At 40.1% G+C, this 22,259-nt stretch overlaps 1 protein-coding gene across 2 annotated transcripts in view; it reads left to right on the top strand.

Moving 5' to 3' along the window:
- The window catches only part of RSPO2 (R-spondin 2), a 98,516-nt gene that overhangs the window by 28,826 nt on the left and 47,431 nt on the right, over positions 1-22,259 (top strand). The gene's annotated exons all lie outside the window — the stretch shown is intronic.

Raw genomic sequence — 22,259 nt, 5'->3', positions numbered from 1 at the left:
TTGCTATTTGATGTCAAGTAAAAGAATAGCACTTGATCTCTGGGATTTGATTGCTTGCTTGCTTGATTTATTGTCCCAGGCATGCTTGTTTGGTACCATTTATTGTCTAGACTCCCCCATCATTTCACTTTGAAAGTTACTTTCCATACTCAAAATTTTCAAACAAATCCAAATTTGTACAGTTGTGACTGATTTTAAATATCTAGTCAAACAAGGCTGGTTTTAAGACGGTTCGAAATAAGGAGTAGCAATATACTCTCCATTTACGGCTGTGGTGCAACTGTTTTCATAGAATTGCTTAGCGAGTTGGATTAAGCTGGTGATGAATTCCTGTCACTGCAAGTGGAGCTGAGCAGAATTCAGCCTCATCTCTCCATGATGGTGTCTTCTTCAGAAACGTTCTGTTCTTAGTCTGTGAAAATGCTATGCACAGTAAGTATGTAAAGATGGGAGATCTCACAAGAACATACTTGAAACTGCACCACATTTGTAAGCAGATGTTATTTTGTGGTTTATAAAGATTAACTTTATTTTTTTCCCCAGCTGTATGCCAGAATCTTACACTTTCTGGATACCGTCAGAAGTTGATGCATCAGTTTAGCAAAAACTGATCTGTTCTCTCATATATTTGTGCCTAGTGTTGCCAAAGACACTTCGATACATTTGGATGAGCTTTTTTACTTTTGCATGAATTTTTATTTGTTTGTTTTGACACATTATATTTTTGAGCTCACGCATGTCTGCAAGAGCTTCAGCCAAGAGATGAGACTCATCCTTCATGTAAATGGATCAAGGACTAAACTGTTACAGTATCGTTTTCAGAATCTCCTAACCGTTTTACTAAAATAATGTATTCAACTGCCTCCCTATTTTAATAAATGCATTTTTATTTAATCATTGTCTTTATTTGAGAGAGGGGAAATCTGAGAAAGAAGTGATTTGAGGGGTTACAGTGGGAGTTGACGTCAGTCTGGGCTTTCTGCCTTTTTTTTTTTTTTTGGTTCCCGTGAGTCTTACTGAGTAATGATCTCTTTTTTTTTCTGGTGGCAAATGGTGGAGCTGTTCAGCTACAGAGATCAAGGCAGGGTGTGTGTGTGTGTTCAACATTATTTGAAATTCTGCTTCCAGTCTAAAAGAAATTTAGGGCTCTAAGAATAAGAGTTAAAAAGCCACCCCTATCCCAGCAGTGCTGGCTAGCTTTCTTCTCTTGGTGTTTTCTGAAATTTATATTAATTCCTAAGGACAGGTACTTTTCCTCAAACTCTTTTGTATTACAGTATTGAAACGTTCCTACCAGTAGGTATGGAGAGATTAAGAGACAAATTGACCAAATGATCACTCCTCTTTTTGAAAGGTGACCTTTTCAGAGGTTTTCTGAATACCTAACTTCATTTTTCGTGTTCTAAATCCCACTTCAGCATGTCCTGTGAAATTCTGTTGGCTGGATAGTGTATGCAGAAAAGGGCATTTGGAGGAAAATTTCCTGAAACAGGAAACTTTAAGGAAAAGCTGATGAATGGGCAGAGATGTACCAGCTGCCCGGTGGGACTCCAGTAACACTTTCTGTACCTGGGAGAGCCTGGAGATTCTCTGCTTTTCCAGCTGAGTGCCACCACAGGAATCTTCTCTGCAAGGAAGGAAAAACCTCAGAGACTTCTCCAAGCCCTGCTAAGAGTGATCTGTCCCTTCGTGTACATCAAACTGACAGTTCCTGCTGCTAAGTGAGAGGAAAGCTTTGGGATTAGCACATTTGCAGTTAACAGTTTCAGCCCTTCTGGTCTGGTTCCAAAATGTGGTGGTTTTTTTGGTCTTCTGTTTTGAGGACTTCACAGGTAACATACCACAGGATGGTTAGGTTTTTATTTAGCCCAAGGTGGTCTCTTCTTAACCACTGGGCATGTGAACTAGATGTCAGTTTGAAGTTTCTTCTTGGGAAGATAGCAGCAGCAGAAACTCAAGACTCAAGACAACTGTGGTGGAGGCCGATCTCTTCTGCTCCTGACTCCTCTCCCCCTCTGATAAACAGCAGCTCACAGTTCTGCTGGTTCTTCTTTCTTCCACACCTGAAGAAAACTGCAGGGCTGGTGTTTCTGCGAGGCGACGGTGGTGTGGGGTGGTGATGCTCCCAGCCCAGCTGTGTGAGGAGCGGATGGCTGGGCTCTGCTGCCTCGTGTCCCTCCTCCTCCGGGGAAAAGGCTCTGGGACAGATCCAGCTCGTTAACTTCCAGCTGGATCTTACAAGCCAATCTGTCCCAGCATCCTGCAGAACCGGCAGCTAACATCTAGGAGGCAAGAATGGAACTGCGGACTGTCAGAGAACAGAAGAAGCTTGAAGACTCTCTTAAAGTATTGGCTGGACTTTTACAGTATAGAGAATTTATCCAATAATCAGTCGTCAGTTCTGAGACAGCTGGGACTTGAAATCAGCCAGCACCATGAAACAGGAGTATCCTTTGCTGGTGTTACCTTGGTGTTTATTTTCTCATCCCTTTCCCACAAGGGCTTTGTTCTACATCTACTCCTCTGCACACCACCTTCTCCAAGAACCTTTCCTTGAAGCCTGAGGAAGTGGTTTAACATTGGATACAGACGCACGCACAGACACATCCCATCGCTAGAAAAGGAGTGTGACTTCCTGTACACAGCAGGATTGATGGGGGTGGGAATGGCAGAGTTGCTAAAATGCAAACAGCAGAAAGGCAGTCCCTAAAGTATATAAAATTCCTATAACTTAAATGACTAAATCAGCTGAATGCTGGTGAATGTTCCCCTGCTTCAGTACAGAGTCTAAATGTATAACCTGCAGCCTTTCTGACAGCCAAACCTGGGCTACGGAGGCAAAGAAAAGGAACAGGGGGATGGTAGTAGGAATGGTTTTAAGCATCTTACTACTCAAAACTAGTCACCATTTTACTGCCAACTACAAATAAAAATGGGGGACCTAGCTGTAGCATAAATAATTGTCTTTTGAAATAAAACCTAAGCTTCCTTGTTGCTGTATCTCTGCTCCTCCTTGGTAATGTGTATCTTGTACTACAAAGAAAATGAAGTAAAAAGCTCAAGTCAAAGGTGTTCTCCCCCTGTAAAACTGTGTTGCATGCTAATCTCCTTGCAGACTACTTGAAACTCCTTCTGTATGCCCTTAATGTTCCTAGGTGCCCTCAGAGAAGACCAGCGTGTGACCCTCTGGGGTAAAAATTTGATGTGATGGGCTTCTCTGCTACAGAACATATTTAATCGGATACTCGGGCATGTAAATACTTGAGCATCTCAGTTCCTGAGGTGTTCCTGATTCTCTCTGCACATTATTTGAGAATGTAGGCCTTCCCACAGGGGCCCATGCCAGGCGAAGTGGTTCTAGAGGGGCTGCAGGAGGACCTGGTAAGACAACATTCAGCTGGAACTTTTATGAGGAGAGGAAAAGGGTAAGATGGTGGTGGTACAACAAAGAGTTTTCTGATGGATCAGTTGAGGGCCTTTGAGGTCTTTGTCCATTCAGCAAATTCTAGTGGTATATATGCAATCAGTAGGAAAAAAGCTATGAGAAAGACCAAATTCATGTTTAAATAGAAAGGGAAAGGGAGATACCAGCTTGATCACAGTCAGCTGGATGAACCCAGAAAAACACTTCAGCCTACTCATTACCAACCAAAAGCACTTCTTGCTTCTCCACCAGCTTTTGATGGGGAAGAAATCCATTCTTGAAAAGAAGAGGTGTTGAAACTATCATCTCTTTATCTGAGGCCCCCTTCTGAGCCTTGTGGCGGTGCAGATATATAAGAGCGCCACTTGGACTGAAAGAGTTATGACAATTCTTTCTTTTTCTCCTAATCACCACATTCTGCAAAAAGACTGCCTCAGTAGACACATCTTCTTGTGTCTTTTAATTCCTCATCTCTTGTGTCTTTTAATATGATAAACTAACTTTTACCCTTAGATAACTTTGTGTGCCTACAAAATTTTATTTAGATGTCCACATTCCTAAAAATAGTACATGAATGAAGTGTTCCAAGCAGCAAACCGCAGCTTCCTGAGGCAGCAGTGGCTGTAGTGCAGTTTCTAGTTCAAGGATTTTGTTTTATAAGTGATATAACATCGCAGAGTCTACGTCCCGTTTTACAGCATTACTTTGCTGTGCACCATTTGTTTGTGTTCCCTTAACGATACTTGGATGCAAAGCACGTGTTGGGAGTTGACTGATACAACAGAAGATGGCTAAGGCATATGTTTTGTGATATGTGTGCCCACTCCACTCCTTAACAAGGCTGTTTAACCTATGTTTTGTTTCTAGTCTGCAATGATCAAAATACCGCCCACTCATTTCAGTCATATATTTTGTAACTTACTTATATACGGAAAGTACACTTACTTTCGCAGAATATATTTAAGATGGAAAGTTTAGATTTAATACGCTGACTCTTGGTACAAATTGTTTTCCCAGTGCCTAAAGCCCTGTTTGCTCAAACAAACTTTTTGGTAGAAAGGGATCTGGCTGGGATTTGGTTGCCAAATGTGTTTAGAAAAGACATCGTAAATGATAAATAACGATTTCAAGTTCATTTGTCTGGGACAAATCCAAGCACGATATGCATTAGGTTCCAAAATTAATTCAGCAAAATAAGGTGGGGGTATGTAGAGGGGGAAGAGAGAAGTGGTCATTTAGCAATACCAAAGTACTTAATTTTCTTGACAAAGTTCTTAATATTTTAAAACATTTCCATCTTTTGGACAGAAACCATACACTCTCTAATTACTGGCAATAAAACTAAGTAAAGGATTTAAGACCCATGAATGTTACAGTTGGAGGAAACTATAATTAAGGCTGGCAAGACTGTGTTTCCTTAAGGAAACAGAGAGTTCAGACAGTTTTTAAAAGGAGATGGTAATTATTTTTCCCACTGAATTTCTATGTATTGTTAAATGCATGTTCTTCAGTCTTCAACCAGTAAATTAAGCAGTAAAGTATATCCTAAGTAACTTCTTAATTTGTGTTTCTCAATGTGCTGTTTTAGCTCTAAAACTATTTATCTAGTAGTGCTTAAAATTTCTTCTGATTGTAAATCAGTATTCTTCTATTTTATATTTTATATCTTATGCTGAGGAAAAAAAAGGGTGTAGAACAAAGTCAGATTTAATAGATATGATTAAAAAGTAAGCTGAATCTAAAATCCTACACTGTGTATGTATTTACTTGCACTCTTTTGTAGCTTGTCTGCATCTAGTGAGCCAGGGAGACTCTGTCACTACTGAATACAACAGCAGGAAGATTGTTAGTTGTAAAATAAAAGGTGGGTGCATAGAAATATTACCAGTCAGCAGGTCATTACATGCAACCAGGTCTGGACCATCTTGGAATCAATGCAGAAATTAGTAGCATATTTATAAATCCTTCATAGGCCGGTGGTCTTCCCTTGCACAGTATTTTGTAGCTGGGAAAGATGCTGCAGAGGCTGAAGCTGGGAGTGGTGGTTGCTGCATCTCCTGAGCTCTGGGTCTCTCACTTTACTGCCACATTTCAGTGCTGTCAGGACTTTGGCTGCTCCAGTAGCTTCGCAGGCACTGTGGGAAGAGCAGACTGGTGTGTCTCATTGCTCATCACTGGGGGCTTCCCCCTTAGCCCGCTAAACACTATGAAAGAGCGTGAGTATCAGGAAGCCCTGGAGATGCTGGTCCCCAAGTGCCAGGTTCCTGCTCCTGGCCCGATGACTCTTGGCAGGTGGGAAGCACCAGAACTTGGCTTATCTTTGAGATATTTATTCTTACTTTATTCTTAATGGGAATGAGACTGACTTGGAGACAGCAAGGTGTTCTGTGAAGTGGGATTTAATTTTCGGTACATCCCTGCGAACGAAGAAGACCATTTTGTACCAGGGGATTTTGAAATATTTTGAAGATTCAGATGAAGGGAACAGTTAGGGAACAGAATGCTTAGCCTGTATGTGGAAAGTCGTCATACAAAGTGGTGTGGAAGTACAGGTTGACATATGAAATTCTCTTCTACTTTATATATTTTTTCTAATCAACTCCCTTTTTTCACAATCGTTATTAAATTGGCAGATTAGTTGCTGTTTGAAGAGTCAAGCATTTGTGCTGATTTTATTTGACTTTCAATGAGGCAGAGTTCATGGCTCTGGCATATAACCAGTTCATTTTGTAAGGGAGTGAGATTGTGTAACCAGATCATTTTGCATGTGAGTGAGTTTGCCTTTGAGTCAACTTCAGCAGAAGCTGGTTGTCCCCTGTTAGACCTGTCTGCAGATAAATCGGTTGCTGCAGAGCTGTGGAGAGGAAGCATAATGTGTTCATGCAGCCTTCTGTCTGTTTGTACCAATATGAATTAGGTAATTTTAAAAAGCTAAATTAAAATGAATGTGTTTCACAGTGCTTGCAACAAAGCAGAGCTAAGCATAGCGCAATGTTTTCGTGCAGGTATATGGACAATTATGCTTTTCTCTCAATCTTTGGAGAGGGAGGAGGCAGCTGTTCAACAGGGACCATAGTGGCCTGTGAGGGAAATCTGTGCAGTTTTTGGCACCTGGGATTCTTTCTCAGTTTCTAATTTTTACATGTAACTAACCCTAAGAAGGCACACAAAATATTGAAATACAAAGCGTTAAAAATTACGTTCCAGGTCACAGGTTACGTTTTCAACTAGATTCATGTTGTTATGGCTCCTGCTAATATTTCTGGAGTTAGAAACCTGTCAGTGTTTCCATTTGAAGAGAGGGAGCTATAACTGTCTATAAAAATACGTTCCCAGCCAAAGCATGCCACATGAGGTTGTTGCGGAAAAGCAATTAAAGTCTGGCAGCTCTGAAATTAGAGGAACATCAACAAGACTGAGAAATCTGCTGCTTTCTGACTGTGCTGCGCTCCCAGAAGTCAGGAAATGTGTGACGATAGGTGCAGGGTGGCTGTTTGGGGTCTGCTTCTAAGGGTGAGTCTGTGCAGAATCAGGTCTGGATGAACGATTTTGGTTTGTGTAGATATCTTTAGTGTCAGATTTTGTTGTGCTCTGGATATCATTTCATAAATTAGGCTCTTGATGGATATTTTAACACCTTATATCCGTTTCCTAAATCTTCTGTGCAATTGGTCCTTTTCCTCTGGTTCACCACAACTTTAAGTAGCTCCAGCACACTCTTCCAATTTACGACGTCTCCCTGACTCGCCAGCTGGACTCCACACATAGCCTTGGTGCTCCAGGAAGGAAGACTTGGCATCAAGTGAGTCTGGGGTTAATGAAAGCCTGGAGTGGGAGGTTATAAAAATCAGATGGTTATAGTAATTGTAAGGGGCTATATGCTGAGTTTAATAGCTCCACGGGGAATGCTGATATATGAGGAGTGTAGGAGGAGAGAATGGGCATAGGAAGGTACTACTATATATATATCCCTCTTCCCCCTCCCCTTTCATTCCTTCTTTGCAGGATATTTTATATCTTTTTGCCAGAGTCCTAGTCTGACCCGACTGCACTGCATCATGAATCCATCCCTACAGAAAGTTTGCAGAGAAGGGGAAGCTGTTTCCAAGATCCAGTCCTCTCCTCTGGCTGCAAATGAAATAGCCAAGTCTGATAATCACATGGGATTATCTCTCCAGTGTTTTTCATGGTGATTCTAAATCTTCTACTTTATCTTTTATCTTGATCAGATAGTACCTGTTTCGTTTTATGTTCAGGCAGATGTAAGACAAGGTTTTTTAAAGGAAAACAGCCACAAACTTAACAGCACCTTGTATTTTGGTGTGCCCCAAGTTCAGGGTCAGAGTCACACGGGCCACCACTCCTGCTCAGGTGGAAAGAGTGTGTAGGTAGAAGCAGGTCTGCTGTAAAGGGTTGGCTATAATCACAGGACTACCCTCACTGGTTGCTTGTGATTACCAGCCTGGGGGCAGCCATGGTAAGCCAGGAGTTTGCAGCTCCACGTGAAGGCCCTGGTGGTCCCTGTACCAGCAGGGCTTGGTGCTCCCATCCCTCTGCCTTCATGGAGGTGATGCTACTCCTTGATCTTAGTGAGTTGACAGTCCTGTCTCTTGCCATCACCCTGACTGTAAGGAGGCCCTGACGTTATTTACTGGGCATAAGAGGACACTAAAATTAGGAAGTGCCTCATGTTTAGGATCATGTTTTATCTGGATGATTGTAATATTAGTAGCTGAAAATGAGTGTTTAGGTAACACTTAATAGTACTACATTGAGACATGGTAGTTATATTTTGAATTAAAAAAAATAGATAAAATAATCTAGAAAATATAAAAAAAATCTTTTATAAAATAAAGTCTTTAGGGTTATCTTGCAACCATTTTCTATCACTCTTGCTTCAGAGTTAAAAGGTGCTTGTTTGTCTTGTTGACTTTGCAAAGCCAGCATTGTGACAAAAAGTGCTTTAGATTCCAGCCTGTATATTTAAGGAATAATGAAATAAAATTGCACTGGAAACCTAAATTCTGCCTTCATTTACATCTCCTTTTAATTATGAAGGCCATGTTTTTAAGTGGTTTAATAGAAAGCATAATGAATACAAAATATTTGAGGGAGATACAAGCACCTTCCATGTCATGATTTAATTAGTTGTTTTGTAATGCTGGTTTTGGCAGGGAGTATGTATACATGTGTATATGCACGGATGTACACATTGACATGTGTGCAGCTCATAACTTGAGCAAACTTTGTTCTGGAAGTCCTTGAGGCACAAGTGTGGAACACCACAATGTTGTTTTTTCAGTCATGTTTTGCAGAGGAACTGTAGTTTGGAGAATATTCTAAATGCATCACTTACTCCATTTATTCTAAAATGGTTCTATACTTAAGGTTAGGAAAGCCTGTTTTCTGTATGTTTCACAATGTCAGAAAATAGTAAAAATAAGCAAACAAAAAACCAACACCATAAAGCAACTCAAAGTTTCAGTTTAAGTAGCTATGTGTTTAAATATAAATTTAAATATCCATGTGTTTAATGATGTTTGTTCAGAGGCAAAATTAAGCATCGTAACTTCCTAAAAAATTGCCTCTGGTGGTAAAGATGAAAATGATGAAAATGTGCTTATGATTCTCAGCTGCAGCTTTATGTGGTAAAAATTTCTCCCCAAAATTTTAAGGAATTACAAACTCAAGTAAATTTGGGATACATAGTGAGAGATGCATTTAAATATTTTGCATTCTTCCTGCAAAATAACTGTGTGAAGAAAACAGGTGTATTAGGGGATCATTTGCATGCAGTTTCCTGGGTGCACGTGCTCGCACTCGTATATGCAATTAAATTTTGTTCTCAGTCATTTTCACTTCTCATTTTAGAGCCCAGACCTGTCCATACCAAGGTGCTTTTTTATAGATGGTTATGTAAATGAAGATTTAGAGACATATATATGAGACCATGCTTACTACTGCTGATTTTTAGGCAGCTGTTGTTAAATGTCAGTATGGCTATATTTTCTTTATTCAGGTGATGCTTTTGGGGCTCTCCATGGGCTTTCCTAATAGTCCATTTCTTAAAGAGCTTTTGCCTGTCTTTACAGGCATCTGCTTCCAGTGGGAAAAAAAATGTTTTCTTTCTTCCATTTAATTACTTTGAGTTAAAAATCTAGTAATGAAAGCTATAATCATAATATGAATTAGCAGACTGAGTTAAATGCCATAGTCGTGACAGGGCTGTACTGCACAGTCCTTCCTCTGCAAAACTATCCACAAATATTTATCACTAAGAAAACTGAACCAGAACTGCCATTGACTGGAAGTGACAGTTAAATTTTTTTTCTCTTTGGCAAATGGTCTTGCATCGCTTCCTTTTGTATGGATGGCAAACTTTTGATTACGGCTGTGTTATCACATTGGGTGGATACATCCTGCTTTATTCCAAATGCAAGGTGTAATTGTTAGGCTCTTTTTCTTTCTCTCTGTCTGTTATTTTAAATGTTAGAAATATGGTTTGTTATTTTGATCTCCATTTGCTGTTGAGTATGGGGATTTGAGGGCTTAGAGGGGTGGGGTTGTTTTTTTTGGTTGAGTTTTTTTGATCCCTTTAGGTTATTTGTCAATTATCTCAATTTTTAAAATTACACTATTTGCTATTTATGTCTTCTTTTTCCATCTTTTGAAGCTGTTCTTTGATACCACTTTCATATAATTGTTTATTTTTTTCTAGTCAGAATGGTCTTTTTTTCCCTCCATTTTTGTTTTGGTATTTGTGGTACTATGTTTTGTTATTCGTGCAGTAGAATATCCTCAAATAATTACCAATTTTAACTCTTCCCAATGTCTAATTTTTGTTTCCAGTCAACTACGCCAACAAGTAATTTAAGATTGGCAGATTTGGCCCTTGCAAAGTTTAAAATAATCACATTATCTGAATCATCCATGTATCCTATGCTTGTACAGTGGAAATGTAGCCAGTTCAAGACCCACAGGTGTGTTGTCAACTGCTAATTTTTGATCAGCAGTTACCTGGTTGTTGTCTTAAAAGTTAAGCTAATTTTGAATCACTCCATAATAAACACACTAAGGTAGTGCTCTCTATTAATACAAAAAGATCCCACCCTATTAAGGAAACTCTAGATAAATTTATTTAAATGCTCATATCAGACATACCAGATTTCTCCAATACCAATGTTTCCTTGGAATGCCATTTTTATATTCTGTTAGCTGATGTCCAAGGAAGAATTTGTCCTGGTCTCTTGGGAGGGCTGGAAGTCCACCAGTACTAATATTCTAGTCTTGCGAGTGAGCTTTGTAGACTGTAGAGTTGCTGTACTTCTCTGAGACACTAAAGGTTCTCTGATGCAGAATACTGCTCCATCACCTCTTATCAGCCACCTCCTGGAATGAAGGGATGTGGGTAGGATTTTCAGCATTTGAACGTACAGCCCTTTCTCCTCAGTCTCAGTAATACAAAGTGAGTATCTGTATCCAAATTCTCATTTTAGGAGTGTGATAATGAAACCTCTGTGTTGGTGTCACAGTAGGGCAGGATGGCTTGTGCTTGTGGGGAGGTCCTCTGCTTGCAGGAGGCAGGAAATTGCCACCTGTCCTTCTGGAACATTTCTGCTCTTTTCAAAAGAAAGATATATCTGGGAGGAACTTTCAGGTTTTTTAGCCAATGGTGGATGTTGTCTTGTGCTTTCCTGAATTTCAGCTGGTTTGATCTGAGCTGTATTGCTCCCTATAGGTCTTTTCCTCTGGTGAACTTTTCTCTCTTAAGATGCAGCCCAGGACACGGTTGGCTTTGTGAGCTGTGAGCACGTTACCAGCTCAAATGCAGCTTTTCATGCACCAATACCCCCAAGTCCTTCTCCTCAGGGCTGCTCCCAATCCCTCCATCCCCCAGCCTGTATTGATACCAGGGGTCGAATATCCTTCAGGTTCCCTTACTTGCAATTGCAGAATGTTTCCAAAACGTTTTGTTTCCATTTCATTGATACTTGTTTCCTCCCTCCGAGGGATCTCCTGTGAAATGGACTATATCCTGACATCCAGAAAACTTTCCATATCCCAGGATGCTTTGTTACCTGTTCCTCCTGCATCAGAAATGTGTAGCGTATCACGTAGCTCAAGCTGCTTCCTGCTTCAAGCCAGAAGTGAAATATGGTAATTCAGACACAGGTCGTAGGACCCCAGGACAAGTCAGTCTGGAAGAGGCCTCCCAAGCAGGAGATTGGACCTCCCTTAACAGTCTCCTGCTCAAAGTAGGGTCAGGTCTGAGGCCAGACCAGGTTAGTTGAGGATTTATCCAGTCAGGGCTTGAAATGGTTGTGCCTTCCTTTACCTGTTCAGGAGTGTGGTGATGCCACTTGGAGTCCTGGACTTACTGAAACTGGTTAACTGTTGGAGTAACGAGAGCTTCCATCTGCTTTTGAATTTCCCTCCTGGTCAAGGAGAAAACTGTATCTGCTCTCCGCCTAGTGCTTCAAAAGAGTTGAAATGGATTCAGACTTCATACCCCACCTGGGACCTTGTAAGAGCTATTGATTTTCTAGCACAAACATAATAATTAACTATTCTCTGTCAGCTGCTGTAGCTGAGGAAATGCAGCGCTGCATCTACATGGTACTCAAATGAGTTTCTCTACAGACTTGTCCTATCTAGCTGGAGATTACCAGCCTCGTCCTCTGCAATAGTGTGGGGAGCAATTTTACTTCTGTGTGGTCCAAGCTTCATTCTCAACCTAATGCCTAACCTGAGACCCAGGTTGCCTCCATCAGGCTTGGACATCTGGCAAATCTGTTTGTACAGACCCCCACAGAAGGTTTGCTCAGAACTAGGTTTTGCTCTGTGTAAGGACCTGAACAACATTTCTTCTACAGAACTTAAGGTACTGTGAATATAACCTTACATGCATTTTAAAATTTCCTACTCAGCACCTTATGTCTGAGGCCATTAAATCTTCCAGATTATTCCCAACTATCAAACCTTACATATCTTCATTCTTAGAGGGTATCGCTTTCTGTACCTTTCAGTTTAATTAAAAAAAAAAAAGCTAAAAGCTCCTCTTACATACTGTTCAACATTTCAGAAGTTTGGTATTTATAAAACACTGACCAGTGTGTTCACCGCTTTATAAACTGGAGAAATAAGGTGTGTTCTTCACTGTAACAGATTTACAATCACTGTCAAATATTTATTTGTTTGGCATTTCCTTTACATGCCAGCTCCTGCTGTACAATAAAATGTGATAGTAAACAATAGTTAAGCATGTAGTCATTAGTTTGGCGGTGCCTAATATAACAATTAAAATAACTATGTAGTCTTTGCCTCTGTTTATTTCTGTTTGAGTTGCTGTATGAATTATCTAACTTGAGAGTCGAGGTCTGATATCTGTCACTTTATCTTCCAGGAAGTGAAAAGAAAGACTTGAGCACCTTTTCTAATGACTTTTTTTTTCTGTTCCTCAATCTTTTCTACATTTTTAGGAATTGTTCAGAAAAGGCAAAGTGAAATATCATGCATCATACATAAAGTCTTCTTTTATGTCATTGTACTTTGTGTCTTAAGCAGAGTGTTCTGGATCTTCACCTCTTTAGCTTTAGTGTTTCCAATAATGTTTTGTCTTCAGCACTTTGGGTGGATCTGGGTTTGGAACTGTGTTTTTGTTGGAACACCTCTACTTTGGATCCCCACAGTTTTCAGTGCTTGGAAAAGTTATAACTTACAATAGAAGACAAAGTAAACATGCCATCAAAGGGGAAAAAATTAAATCTCTGTTTATTCACCTGCATGCTAGAGATGAATCTTACTCACAGCAGCTAGCTGAAATATTCTAGATATTAAAAGGCTTGGAAAAAAATGAATTTGTTTAAGTGCCTGGGACTTTGTTCCAATAGGATTTGTGTCCCAGATGTTGACGTGCAGCAGCGATATGCTGGATGAAGTTTGCTGTTGAATGTGCCACCAGATAGTGGCACACAGAATATGCACATGGGGAAATGCACTCCTGTGCATTTCTGTGCAATTTTGTAGTTAAGAAATTTGCTGTGACAGCCTGTGCATTTCTGGATGACTATAGAATGGGAACCTGAAACAGAAGGGTCTGAGACTTATGTCCAAGTGACTTTTGGCCACCTGAGAGGTGGAAATACATTGTCTTGTGGACTCCGCTGACCAGGCCTCTGAGCCAGGGTGGTGCCATCAGGAAAGTAAAGGCATGTTTGGTTTTTATTTTTGTTTCTCTTCACAGCTTACACATTAACACCATATATAGAGTTGGTCCATATATATATTGATCCATATGTAGTGTCTGGTTTTGAAAATTCCCAGTTCCTGCTGTAGATGGTTTAAGGTTGATTATTTGCGGGCACAGAGGTCCCCGTGCTGAGCATCTGGGCGGCTGATACACTCTTCTGTACTTCCCTGTCTGCAAGAGAGCTGTGACTGGTGAGTGACAGAGTGGTGGCCTGGGGGAAGGGAGCTGTAGACGGTCCCTTTGATGAAACCAGGCCACTGTGCCACTAAGGCAAAAGAGCCCCACCACTGCCGGAGAGAGAGATGGTCATTGGGGTAGATCCAGGGGGTGGAGCAGACGGGGGGTCTGGCCTCTGCTCCATCAATTGGTTTGTGCAGTTTTCATTGGATATAACTAATCTGTGCTTCTGCCAAAAGTAAATGGCTTGTGATGTTTTGCCTCCATGTTTGAATTGCTGGGGTTTGGGGAACGACTCAGAATCTCAGGTATGATTATTTTCTTCTTTTTAAGTAGTAACTTTGACGGATTTCTACATTTTACTCTGTAGACGTGTAAAAAGCTGAAAGAGTAATTAATGTAAAATCTAAATACGAGAAATTGGAAGACAAGTTATTCTTCAAATGTATTGTATGTAAAAATCCTCTTGGATTTTATGGTTGGAGTTTCTTGAAGTTACTATACATCAAGCTACCGGCATTTAATCAAATTATCTGGGGCTTATAAAGTACCCTAAGTCATAAAACTACCTGATGGAAGTTTATTTAAAGCTTATATGATGGATATTTTTACAGAGACTGAAGATTCCAGATAAGATAAAGAATTTTGAGATTTGGAGTAGACAAAACTGCTCACAGCTGTGCAAACAGTACAGCGATGGGCATGTATTGGCCATGTTTCAGTACTGCTAGACTACAGGGTTGCTAGAAAAGCATTGTTCTAGCAACTCATAAGCAGATGGAACAGAGGTTGTTCTTGGAGAGACTCCTCTCAGTGTGATAACAGCTGAAGCAACCACTTTACAAACCAACAACTTGAATGGATTAAAGGAAATGGCCAGTCAATTTGTTGATGTAATGCAATTTTTTCCTCTAGCTGAAATGAATTGGCCCACAAATTAGAAGTCAGAAGTGCGATTGGCAACGTGCACATGAACATGCATCATCACTTTCTGTAACTACCTGAAAGGAGGTTGTAATGAGGTGGGGGCCGGTCCCTTCTCCCAAGTCACACGGGATAGGACAAGAGGAAATGGTCTCAAGTCGTGCCAGGGGAGGTTCAGATGGAATATTGGGAAAAATTTTTACACTGAAATTTTTACAGGCTGCCCAGGTAAGTGGTTGAGTCACCATGCTTGGCAGTATTTAAAAGACAGGTAGACGTAGGGCTTAGAGATATGGTTTAGTGATCTTTTTTGTCAGTGTTACATTGATGGTTGGACTTGATGTTCTGAAAGGTCCCTTCCAACCTAGGCAATTCTATGATTCTATGATCATGTAAGATTTTTGAACACCAAATATAAGTATTTGGAGGGGCTAGGCTTCAAGATAGAGACCTGTGAGTGGTATTTGTGAACTAGTTGGTTCGTAAGGCTTGCTTGTTTGGGTTTGGGTTTGGGTTTGGGTTTTTTTTCTGAACAGGCTATGTAGCTGGCCTGTATGCATGAATACAAGGGAAGAAGGCTTTTTTAGTGTATTTTATTTTAACTTTTTTTTTTTTTTTTTTTTTTTTTTTTTTCTCTGCATGCACTTTGTGGCTGTGATGCTTGAACCTTCTATCCCCAGTGTTTCAAGTGTGAGCGTTGAAATATTCTCTGTCAGCAACAACAGGAAGATCTAGGATAAAACCGGTGAAGCTGTGAACAGCAAACAGCAATAAAAGCTAATATTTCCTAGGACATTTGAACAGGGAGTGGGACATTTTCCTCTCTGTGTCTATTTCTGTACTTGACTTTTAGGATGGCAGGTGATACTATGGTGTTTGTGACCTGCAACAGATGTTCCATATTTTTTTTTCCATCCAGTAGCCAGAAAGGATGTCCTGTGCATAAAATATAAGTTGTTGACAGCACAGTTGTTGACATTTGTAGACTGGAAGGACGAGTACCATCACTGGGGAACACTGGGGAAATGGAGGAGGTCTGGGCAACCAGGCTGAGGAAGCATTGCTGCTCCATTTTCAGGGAGAGAGGAAACGTCTCCCAAGGAACTGAACAGAGAGAAATTGTGGAGGAGGATTCACATCAGAAGTACCTCCTTCTAAGGAAGCAGTATTCATTAGAGTTGAAGGCAGGGGAGGACTGGTAGGTTGTGAAAAGCAGGCAGAAGAGGACAAAGGGATTTAAATGTTTCCAGTTGATAGCACGTATCCAGAAAATAAACTATGAGTGATGCCTTTAAAAGCTCCAGATGACTGAATGAAGAAAGATGGCTAAGATACCTCTGTGACTGATCGTTCAGCCCAGCTGGAAAGAAAGCCAGTAATGTTCTCAAAATATCTAGAAACCAAGGCATCCTGAAGCCAGCACACGTGTCATTTTATTGATAAAGTAGGCTTCTGAATTTTGTAGTCAGTATGCAATGTTGATAATGCCTAAATCCTAAATATTGCAAAATATCTCAACATGTAGGTGATTTCTTGAGACCTCCCAGGGTCCTGAAGGAGAATAATATTTACCTGATCTTCACAGTGATTCTCCCTGCCATGATGGTGGGGAAAACAGTACTGAAAATTCTGTAAGTATTCAGCTGGATAGCCATGTAGCAAAAGTAAAATATTTTGATTTGGAAGTGGAATAAAAGTCCACTGTCTTTTGCTATAGATGGAATGAAGAGAAGTTTTCTGAGGCCTAGACTAGAATAATGAGAAGGACATTATATCAATAATGAGAGAATGAAACGAGCTGACAAATGAGAGTAGTTTAAGCATAAAATTTTGATACTGAAAATATAATTAAGACCTCCAATGGAAGTGAAGAAATGGTTTCATAATAAGCAGACAAAATTGTTCCTTTATGAGCATCAAATTGGTTTGATTTATACAAAACTCATTGAAGTGAAATGCCACCCTATAGTTAGTCTATCTTCAGAAGAAGAGTGGAGAACATAGGTTTTCTGAGTTGTGGACAACTTCAGAGAAGATGATCACAAGTGGTTAAGGCCCAGCATCCTGAGAAAGATAGCACTGGGTGCTAGCACTCCAAAAAATGGCTGCTTCCTACCCAGAGCAGTGTAGTACTTGGGAAACTGTGTTTTGTGGTCAAAAAACTTACATAACTCATGAATGTTTTGGGAGAGTAATATCTAGGAAAAGTAGAGAAGTTTTATCACTTCTGTATTTGGCACTAGTACAATCGCTTTTCCATCGCTGAGCTCTTTTTTTGGTGTCCGTAAGCCTGTTGATAAAATGGTAAGAAATTGATCAAAGGACTGGATACTTTGCCTTGCGGTGAGACATTCTGGAATCTTGCTCTGTTTATCTTGCCCATAAGAAGGCTAAGACTTGACCTGATCAGAGTGTCTGCATTGGGGAAAAAAACATTGAAAAACTGTTAACAATCTGGCACGCAAAGATATAAAAAGGTCCAGTGGTTGCTATTTGAAGTTCAAAATTCCACTGCAGATTTTCAACAGTGAGAGTGATTAGCCCCTATGATATCTTAACAAAGGTTGTGGTGGTTTCCTTACCGCTGACAATTTAAAAATCAAGATTGAATGGTTTCTTAAATGATATGTTTTAGTAAAGCACAAGCTCTGTGGCTTTTTTGTACAGGGCATTGGGCTAATTGTTCATAAAAATCCCCTTTGACCTTGAATCTCTTAATTCTCTTAAAGACAATGACTAGAGTCAAGCTAGTCAATTTTTTCCTTTTTTTTTTTCCTTATTTTGTTATTGAGGTTTTCTGTCCAAAACTTACTTTTGCTTTTACAAAGTTGTGATGAAAAATAGGTATTTTTCTTGGCCAGCTTCTGTTCATAGCCCATCAGATGGTTTTTAACTATAATGACCTTGCAGTCTTACAGTGTTAGTACATTCATATACCATGTAATATTGGTGTCTCTGTAAAACTGTATTCTTTGTTCAATTCTTTGGTACACTGAGGCCATATGCCAAGCATGGGTGTATTTTAATTGGTTTTATTGAGATACGTATGGCATATCTTTATAGTATTAATTGAATTCAGGATTGTGAAGTCTACTTTTTCCACAATGGGTGATCTTTTAGTTGCTTCCTTCCTCCAATCCCGTCTGCACACCTCATGTTTACAATCATACGTGTCTTGGAGACATTCCTGCTAGATCTGAATCTACCTGCATTTATATGGCTTCAATCCCAGATAGGACAAGAGTGCCATTAAGGTGTCCATTGTACCAGGAAGCTCAGTTTCTGACTTCAAAGAGTTCAAAAGTCCAAGGACTGCCAAAAGGGACAAAATGACCAGACAGCAAGTGATATTAGGAACATAATGAGCATTTTAGCCTGGCCCTCTGAAGTAATGATGTTTAGGGAATGAATTTTTGTACTGCTTGTTTCTGTGCCAGGCACTCCTATTTCTCCAATTGTGTTTGGATTCATTTGCCCATTTATTTCAGCCTGTTTTTTTACAGAAGTAAAAATACCAGGTTCTTGTGGTGAGCTCAAGCACTAGGTTCAAAAAGGTTTGTGACACCTAACAAGTGGGTATGCAACAAAGGCACAAATTAGTAGCAGTTGTTGTGACCAGTAAGATCATAGGAAATCAAATGCTCTTAGTTCTCATGCTTACAGAACAACTTGTGTTCTTGTGGGGAACAGGCTAGACTCGTTTTGTACTGTTGATTCTCTTGTGATTTCAAATAGTCATAACAATTCACTTAAAACCGCTTCAGCAATATGGCTTAAATGCATTTGATCCAGACAAGAGTTAAAGTAATTAGCTGACGTTTGATTTTACTTGATATGAATCCAAACCATGAAACTTTGAACACCCATAAGAGTTCAGAAGTGTTTCATTCAGTGTTTGGGTACGAGTCTGTGTTCTCAAGTAACCTCTGCAAACTTGGCAAATTTAATCCCAGATTTAAAATAAAAAAAAAACAACATAGGGAATCAAGTCTGTAAATGCTTTTTCTTTAAATATAGAGATGCTCTGGGGTATATTTGTAGAAGCAGCAAACAGAAGGAATGGAAAATGCATTATCTATATAAAGGTGTGTGTTTGTGTTCACACCCGCGGACACACTTGTGTACAGAAGTGGCTGTACAGAAGATGACTCCTGCTGCAAGGACCTTATGATCTGAACAGCCAGCCAGGGCAATCGTGTGCTTTGGGACCCGGAGGATGGTGCTAACTTAGAGCATGTGTGCGTTTTCGGTTTTATGATGTGACGACAGCAGCGCTGTGACACTGGTTAACATTTGTGGGCCTTGTGGGAGGAGCAAGTTTCCATGAGGGGTTTGGCTGGGGGAGACCTGCCTGCCTGGCACACGGAGCCGAGGAGGGCCTTCCAGGCAGGGCCGAAACAGAGATGAGTAGCGTGACGTTTTACATCGTGTATGATGCAGCTGGTGACTTGGAATGTGATTGACCGTGTTTTGTAAGTTTGTTATTTTGTCTCGCAGTCTAATACAGAAGGGAAAAAGACAGTGTTATGAAGAAATTCAAAAGGAAGTCTATAGATGCTTCTGCTGAACACAGAGGCGTTCGCTTCCTCCTTCAAAGAGCAATTATATGAGAACTGGAAAAGCTGAATGTGATAAGAACACATTGTATTTGCTATGTTAAGAAACCAGGATGGAAATGGAAGACTTTGGGGCAAGGGGCATTTTGTAGAATTTAATTATAGCTTGTGTACACACCGGCAAATAAAGAAAGTTGGTATCTTCAATAAGGCATGCCTATGTGACACCGAAACCAGTGCTACGGTGTTTGAGTGTTAAAGGATGTGCTCAGTGTCCAAGTGATTTAGTAGTAGAGGTTATCATGATTATCCCTGCTGTGAGACAAGTTGAACTGGCAGAAAGGTCACAGAAGTCAGTGTACATCCCACAAAGCTCTAAAAAGAATATAAACAACAACACAGTGTAATAACATCAGTTCTGTGATATACAGTTCACATAACTTACTGTATGCAAAATACCTGGAAATGATTCAGTTTGCTACCTAAACAGCACAGTAGGAAGTTTTTTCAGATTCTTTCAAAAAGTTTACTGCCTGTGTTACAGCATACAAACCATATTATCTCCCCTTACCATTATATAATTCATCAGTGATTTTTTTTTCTCTCAATGTGGTAAAGAAAGAAAAGAAAAATATCTGATGCATTTTTAGGTTTTTATTATAACTTAGTAACTAGGAGAGCAACAGAGAAGGTCATCACTATATGACCATTAACTACATGACCATCTTGAACTGTGTTATCCAAATTCCATGTGTGAGTTTAATAATCATTCATTTAATGATTGATTACTGTGTTACTTAAATACATTTAAGTAACAATACATATGTCACATCTATAATACTTCATATCTGAGGATTTCACAGCAGTTGACGAAAAGCTTTTGATGAACAGAATCTCACAGCATTCCTATAAAACTGGAAAAAATATAGGCATAGAAATTACAAATCATTTTTTAAGGCTGCTCAGGAGATGAACAAGGAGGGTCTAGATACCATGGTTTGAGGAACCCTCCCCCCCACACACCCATCCATCTCCTAAACAAAGGATAGCACAGGATAATAAAGGATCATTTTATGCTGTTAGCTCCTTTTCATGTGAGAGTATGTTGGGACAGAGCTATGGCTGAAGCCCAGAGAAGTCATCATAATTAAATTTGTTTGCAAAACAAAGGGTTATCAACAAAGACGTCTTAACGGAAATAGAAAAAAGAGATGCTTGAGGAGAATGACACGTGGGCAATCATAGATAAGAGAAAGTTGACCAGTAGAGTCAACCCGAGGCAAGAAGAAGCCAAGAAGCCTGAATTTTAATGGGGGTCGATGAGGGAAGGTGGACATGAGACCTACATGGACACAACAAATGTATCTGCTTCAGAGCCTAATCTCTGCTCCTCAAGCCACACTATTGAGAAGAGTAGCCTTTCGCGATATCCGTGCTGTTCAGCAATTGGCCTGGCCCTAAGTCATAACCATGTACATGCTGTATATAAAATCCTGACTTCAGCTGATTCAAACTCCAAAAAACACCTTGATTGGTGAATAAATTTAGGCATTTCGCAACTTTACTTTTGCTTTATTCCTTATAATTCTTTGTTAGAGTACAGGCTTTTCTGAGGAACCTTCAACAAGCTGGAGGTACAGATTTACTGAGAGTGAGATGCAAGGAAACTAAAAGGGGATTCAGAAGCCTACAGGGTTGCCCACCATGTGTTAAGCAATAATTGCTTTAGAGAACATGGTCACATATTATTTGATGTGGTTACAGATAGGCAATCCCTGCTGACAGTGAGATGAGGGATGCATCCATGCCTTGCTCATCATCTGTTTGTTTCTCTGCTTGTATGTCTTTGAAGATGTGGATTATGAATGAGAATAGTTGTAAGATGAAATGTAGGAAAAGTTATATATGAGGTCTTGGGAGCAACAGGAGATGGGAACTGCTTTAGGAGTATAAGGCGGTTGGTCTGGTAGGGTGTGTCATTGAAAAAGGGTTGAGAGCCAAAGAATCATCTGTATACCATAGAGGGTAAGGATGCTATTCCCATCAAGAGGATCTCACCAGGTGAGCCTGGTGCCAGAGGACTCCAACACTCAGAGTCCCACTGGCTGAGCTGTTTCACGCAGGATCACTTGGTTTCTCGTCCTGCTTGCCATCCACTAGGATTATTTTGTACAAGATTGGAGTTGAATGCTGTTGTGCTGAACTTGGTGAGGCATGTGTGGGGGACGGGAGCAGAGAGGGAGTGGGAATGTGGTGTGCAGATGTGTGAAGGTGAGAGTAAAGCTTATCAGCTACTGGTTCCAGAGGGTGGTGCTTTTTCTTTTTTCTTTTCCTGGTGAAGTCATCCATTGAACAACCTCAATTATCCATCCTTACAAGATAAAAGTACCAGAGTACTACATTAGGGTGTGAATACTTTCAAATATTTAAAAATATAACAATTAAACATAGACCTTGCTCTTTTGGCCAGCTGCTCTCAGGGTGGCCTCTATTAAAAAGATTTTGAGATCCTAAAGACGCTTTCCTTTTGTTGCATAACATTTTTCTTTTGTTTCCAGTAAACCAGGTTTGAACTGGAAAATTTCTGTTAAGTCCTGTAGCCAATTTAATATTTAAAACAGACCTGTTAAGTTGTGCTGCTTTCAGGAATGTCTTGAGCCATCCTCCCTCTGCTAACCTGCTGTGCTGACTCAGCGCCTGAGGAGGAGCTGACAGCCCCTGGGGACAGGGGAGTGTTCTGCAACCCGGCAGAAAGGAGGGATAATAACAATTCATAAGGGCAAAGAGCGATGCAGCTAAGGTTTGTGTTGCAGTTATCAGCCAAGTAATTAAAATAAAATTAAAAAAAAAAAAAAAAAAAAAAACAAAACCCTCCAAATTTTCTGCTTAGTTTGATCTTTTTTCCCCTCCTGGTTTTTTGGGTGGACCA

The sequence above is a fragment of the Calidris pugnax genome, unplaced genomic scaffold (genome assembly GCF_001431845.1).
Source record: "Calidris pugnax isolate Ruff unplaced genomic scaffold, ASM143184v1 scaffold41, whole genome shotgun sequence".
Taxonomy (NCBI): Eukaryota; Metazoa; Chordata; class Aves; order Charadriiformes; family Scolopacidae; genus Calidris; species Calidris pugnax.
The sequence above is the reverse complement of the archived record's forward strand: the minus strand, read 5'-3'. Positions and strand labels throughout refer to the sequence as shown.